The sequence below is a fragment of the Zea mays genome, chromosome 4, assembly GCF_902167145.1.
Source record: "Zea mays cultivar B73 chromosome 4, Zm-B73-REFERENCE-NAM-5.0, whole genome shotgun sequence".
Taxonomy (NCBI): domain Eukaryota; kingdom Viridiplantae; phylum Streptophyta; class Magnoliopsida; order Poales; family Poaceae; genus Zea; species Zea mays.
This window is the reverse complement of record NC_050099.1, coordinates 198,005,465-198,011,378: the sequence shown is the minus strand read 5'-3', so window position 1 is coordinate 198,011,378 and position 5,914 is coordinate 198,005,465. Positions and strand designations below refer to the sequence as shown.

General features: G+C 39.3%; 1 long non-coding RNA gene across 1 annotated transcript; it reads left to right on the top strand.

Annotated features, from left to right (window-relative positions):
- The first annotated feature begins 502 nt into the window (after positions 1–502).
- On the top strand, positions 503–4,980 carry LOC100274640 (uncharacterized). Its single transcript, NR_145323.1, has 3 exons — positions 503–903; positions 3,364–3,524; positions 4,712–4,980. It is a non-coding gene; the product is annotated as an uncharacterized lncRNA (long non-coding RNA).
- The last annotated feature ends 934 nt before the right edge of the window (positions 4,981–5,914 follow it).

Here is a 5,914-nt window from a genome sequence, read left to right as displayed (position 1 = left end):
TTGCGAAATGCCGAGCCTTATGTCTGTTTAAAATTTATGGATTAAGAGAACATGAATTTGGAATCCCGATCCCCTCTTGTATTTTGGCCCAAGTAAATATTATTAGAACTCCACGATAGAAGTGCTGCAAAATTAAATCGGACCGAGATAACTAGAACCGAAATGAATACTCGTAATTAATCTGTTCCACTGTCTACAACTATGAAAATTTGTCTGATCCCAAAAAAAATACCTAACAGTGTTAGTGTAGTCCAAAAATATTAAAAGTTATATTGTTTTGATAGGTCTGTTTGCATCTCGCCCGGATTTAAATCCCAGATTTTTCACTTATTTGGGTATTCTATTGGTTAAAGTTTGGAGAACTAAATCTGAATTTTCTTACCTCTACGTGTCCATCTCCAACTAATTCTTGTGCACGTATTTTTCTCTAGAAGTATCCCACCGCTCAAACTCCTCTGCTCCTTATCCCTTCACGCCGATCTCTCCCTACCGATCTCTCCCTACAGATTTTTTCAGCCGCCTGCATTATCTTCTACGCGCTACCACCCAGCCTCTGTCCTCGTCGCGATGCCCAGTCCCCAGCTCGGCGTCCTCCTCTTCCGCGGCCTCCCACTCCTCCAGTCCGAGCTCCCTTCTCTTCTTCCCATGGCGGCTGTCGTCGAGTTCCCTGCGCAAGCGTCGCACGCAGCCGTGTCTTCAAGCCCGGGTCTTCTTCCTCCCTTTTCTATGGACGCTGCCCCTCTCTGGTTTCTGGTGGCCGGCCACCTCTGCTGCTCCCATGTAAAATCCCTGGAGAAATTGGTGGAGAAGAAGGTTAAGTTCAACGCTCCTTAGGTGTTCGATGATATGCAAGAACTGGTGGCCGTCTTCGCTCTTGCTGAAATCGAGTCGGGGCATGATGTGGTGAGCCAAGTCATTTCTCCGACTACTTAGTTAATAAATGAATTGGTTAGATAATTATTGCTATAATGGTGTTCGATGTATGATAAAATGTCTTGGTTGTGTGCCATGATTTTGTTGACGTCGAGCACACCTACAACCCCTCTGAGCACCTATGTACTATGAGCAGTTTCCTTCAGTCTGCAGGTTCTTCCCTTTGGGTATATACTCTTGTTCAGTTTTGATTCAGTTATTAGGGGCACCATGCACGTCAGTGTTCGGTAAAAATTTCTACACCATAATTCCAAACCATTATGCACAGTCCCTGTCTCCAAAATCCACTGTCTGCTGAAATGTCCAATACTTGGAAGCCCTATGCATTATCCTTATTACTCCAAACTTCTGTTTGGGCTCCATTTTAAGTTGGTATTTTCATGCACTCTCTATGCTTTGGAAGGTCAACCAGATTTCTTGTTTCTACACAGTTTACAAACATGTCAATCCTTGTCTATTTATGCATGACTGTTCCAACCAGGTTAGGATTTCTAATGATAATATATCTTGCTACCATACGATGTTTTGCCGGAACTATTGTCCATATTTATGCCTATCGTTTAGCAAGCATATCCAAATTTTCAGCCGCTTTTGTGTTCTGATCTCAGCAAGTCTTGTTATAAATCCTATACTCATTCGTTATGGGTAAGGCTTTAGTACTTCGACAGGTGCACTATGCGATGATATCTAGATTCGTTATTGTACAGATATGCTGCTTCATTGCGTCGTATTTATTTTGAAAGTGAAGCTTAGGATTGAACTGCAGATTACGCGCATAATATATCGATAGATGTGTATGTCAAGTGTAATTGAGTTGGAAAGCATGTACGTGAAGTGTTTAGATAGACGAATTGGTGAGGTATGATTAAATTAATAATGTAAAGAAAATATTTAATACTTCTAGCACTTTGCCGATAAGAGCTATTAGTATTGTTTGTATGAATTTCAATTGTGTCGTAACATTAATGCCTTGCTTTAGTAAGCGTCAAGAACATGATAATTGTAGAAGCTAAATAGGAGCTGAATTAGGATTCCTGCTATCTAGGGCTGCATAAACAATTTTAAGTACATAGCTAGTTTAGTGAAGTAAATCATGTTTTTCGTTAAAGGATTATATATAAAAGTTTTAGATAACTTCGTTATCTTGGTTGTGTTAAAATTTCATGACCATAGGCTTACTAGTTTAGGAGTTATGATTTTTCCAAGTCCAGTTTCAGAATCTGTCCAAATTATGTACAGGTTTCGAAAATTGGACTGTTTGGCTAAGCTAAACTGAAAATCAGCCCTTAGTAATTATAGAAGAATTGTAGTACTTTTCTTAAGCTTTCCAACAGATTTTGGAGCACCTTTTTGGTGGTCTAGAGACCAAGTTACAGCTGTTTGAACTATAGAGTCTGAATCTGTCCAAATCTGGACAGCAATGCTTGTTTGTATTAACTGACTTTGATACACATTGAATTACCCTGAGATGTTTATAAATGAATTGTAGATAATTCTATTAGCTTTCTAAAAAGTCTAGGATCACCTGATTTGGATTTCTAAAACTCCAGTTATGAATTTTTGAAATAAGTAGTCGAATTCTGTCCAAATCTGGACAGAATTAAAGTTTAGCACTGTTTGACCTTTTAAACTGTCGAATCTTATTGTGATGATAATACCAAAGGTGTAGAGGTCTTTATAAGCTTTCCAGAAAGTCCTACTTTATCATTTTAGGATGAATATTTTGTGAGTTGAGCTAAACAAATAGCTGCTGTTTTGCTATCCAAAATCAGCAAGTATTAAAATGATTACTTGGAGTTTCTTTTGTATGGATACCTAGATTTAGTTAGTTCTTGTCTTGATAAATGAAGTTGGGCGGCTAATTTTCAGATCTGCACCTATTATGGTTGTAGTGGATTGAGCTAATTGTATTGGCTAATATAGTGTAACAAAAATCATCAATGGGTTATAAGTGTTTGGTTGTGTTGACTACCTTGGGCATGTTCTCAATTAGGTTTATTGTCTTCTTTGCTGTAGAATAGAATGGTGACTGTAGTTGACTGGTTTTGTTTTTATAGGCATGATCATGTAACTCAATTATTGATAACCCATCGGTCATGATACTTACAACATAGAATTAGCTTTACCAGTGTTCTTGTGTCCTTATAATTATAAATAATGGGTTGTTCATTAGTGCTAATAATAGTGTTAGTCCGTTGGCAGTGTGCTCTAGTCCATGAGCTTAAGACTTGTGTGTAGTCTTATGATTGTTCGATGTTTGAGTTAGATATATTTAAGTGTAAAAATGCGTTTGTGGTATTTAGTAATATCTTCACGTATAGTGTGCTCATAGGAATTGTGATGACTTGTTTTAAGTATTTATCCTCTTTAGTATAGATTATCTATTTTGTGTTCTTGCTCATGCTCATATGCACTATGCATCTTCAATAGGTACGCTAGATGATTATGTGAATTGGAGGGCATGGATCAGGATGGATCACAAGGTGGCTTTGATGAACCCATCTCTATAGGGACGACTTGATCAAGTGTCAGGATTGTTGATGCTCACCAAGCGGACGTCATCTAACCACACTAACCTAGTGTTATCCCAGGCAAGCCCCGGTGCATTTGCCACCTCCTTGTTGTTTTAAAACTTTTATCGCTTATATGCTGCATTAGGTGATAGGAGTTGAGTGATGAAACAGTTGATGCATTGCCATTCCTTGGAATTTGATTATCCTCCTTGATACCTGTTTTATAAAAAGAATTAATGAGGCTTAGCCCTGCCTAGAGAATTAAAATTTGTTTCTTTTTAAAAGAATGATGTGTGACACTGGGTATGGGTTTGTTTTATGAAAAAGGACTTGTAATGGTGAGCGCATCATCTGCAGTGATGAATTCATCATTCAAGTATGGTACCTCTGTCAGGTACATGGTTTGGGTGTTAAATAATAAGATGAGACCAGACGTTGAGCAGGAAAGGTCGCCCGTCTGTGTCGCTTAAGGACCGTTCCGATTGTTGGCCTGCTGATCTAGGACCCTTTAACTGGCTACATGCCTCATCATGGGTAAGCTTAGCCTCGGTCGGACCAATACCAGAACAGCTCGCACGCACTGGGAGTGGAGAGATGGCGAGAGTAGCTTGTACCCTCCGTGGTAAGAGACTGGATGGTGGGGTGCTGTACTCTCGGAAACATGGCGGGCACCATGGCGAGAGTAACGTGTACCAACCAGGCCAATGGCTGGACGGTGGGGTGCTGTACTCTCTGAAACATGGCGGGCACCATGGCGGGAGTAACGTGTACCAACCAGGCCAACGGCTGGACGGTGGAGTGCTGTGCTCTCGAGTCACGTGAACCCGTTCTGGTCTTGAGAAACCCGGTGGCGAGTTGACATATGCAAGGGTTAAGTGCTACATATGTCGTGTGGTTGGAGATCCCCAGCTGGGTATTAATCGATTCGGATCGCCGAACTTCTCGGATATGAAGACTGGATCTTCGATCTTCAGCGTAGATAACAAGTGAAATTAAAATTGATAAAATGAAGCTAGTGTAGGACAAGTGAATGTTCTAGACCAGGCAAATCTAGATTCAGGAAAAGTACTTAATTTGTGAAGTAAAAATTTTTGGCATAAGGATCCACTACTAGTAAGCTTTTCTGCAAAAACGAGTCTTTGAAATTTGATGAGCTTTACCTTGATTCCCAACAAACCAGCATACCCTTGAGAGTCTTTTCTTTAGTCGGGTAAGTCTTGCTGAGTAATTGCGTACTCAGGGTTTTATTCCCTGTTGTTTTTCAGGTTGAAATTTTGTTCTGTTGTGGATGGTGCTAAGTGCCGGTGGGCTCGGCCTTCTTATATAAGTATATCCCATCTTTAGCTTCTTTATTGAGGATTGTCACTTAAGCTAGCATGTATTTGAAAACCTATAAATATTTTATACATTTTAAATTGTAATTTTTTTTGAATCACTTTCTTTTGTAATCACTCCGATGATATATATTGTAATCTTGTTATAACTTGTAAATGTTGTAACTTGTAACCATTTTGTAATAAAGAATTTCCGCTGCAAATGTTGGTGTGTGATTTGTGTTTACTTAATCCTGCGATCTTGGCGGTAAGTCGTTTATCCGGGGTCCTCGGGGCACTCGGACAGATCCTGTTAAGTTGTTTGGTGCACATGCATAGCCGTCTGAGGTCGTTGAGACAAGGACAGGTGCATGTGGGCCCGATAACTTGGGAGGTTCTGCGACACCAATAGAGCGAGTTACACGCGCAGCCGTAAGAGCATCTCCACTAGTTCCCAACAATGTAAGCCCATGTATTCTTTAGGCATAAAATACTTTCCGCGTAATATGTTATTTGCGGATATATGTTTCCGATAACATTTGTCTGTTCTTATTTTTCATAATTAGGAATTCTCTTCTATACATATTACAATTTTGTAGGCCATGTTTTTTACTCAGCCGACATTTAGCCTCACTTGTTCTTTTTATATGAACTATACATGTTGCAGTTGCGTTGTCCACTGTCGAACCTTAATTGTTGTGCAAGGAAAATTATAATTTTCCATATATGCAATCCTTACCTCCATTGAGTTATATGTTGCAGGTTTCCAGATCTATTAATTTTTCAGATGACAAAGATACTGCGTAAATATATTTCTATTAGGGCTGATTTAGTGATCAGGGATCCATAAGGGAGGAATAATTATGGATTCCCTTGAGATCCCTGTTCATCAAATCAACCCTTGCGGTTATATTCACCTCACTATTGGGTGCTTCTACAAAATACTCCTACCTAATAGCATTCATTTCTTTGATTGAAAACAAATAGCAGCTCAAAAACTAAGGCCACATGTTCGCATGAGGTATTTATGACCTTAGCATCACAACATTATATTCAATCATATACTTAACTATTTAAACAAACCTCGTAGCAAGGTACAACTACTTTACCATGTAACACTTCCTAAAGTTCTTTCAGCGCATTAGAATCACCATA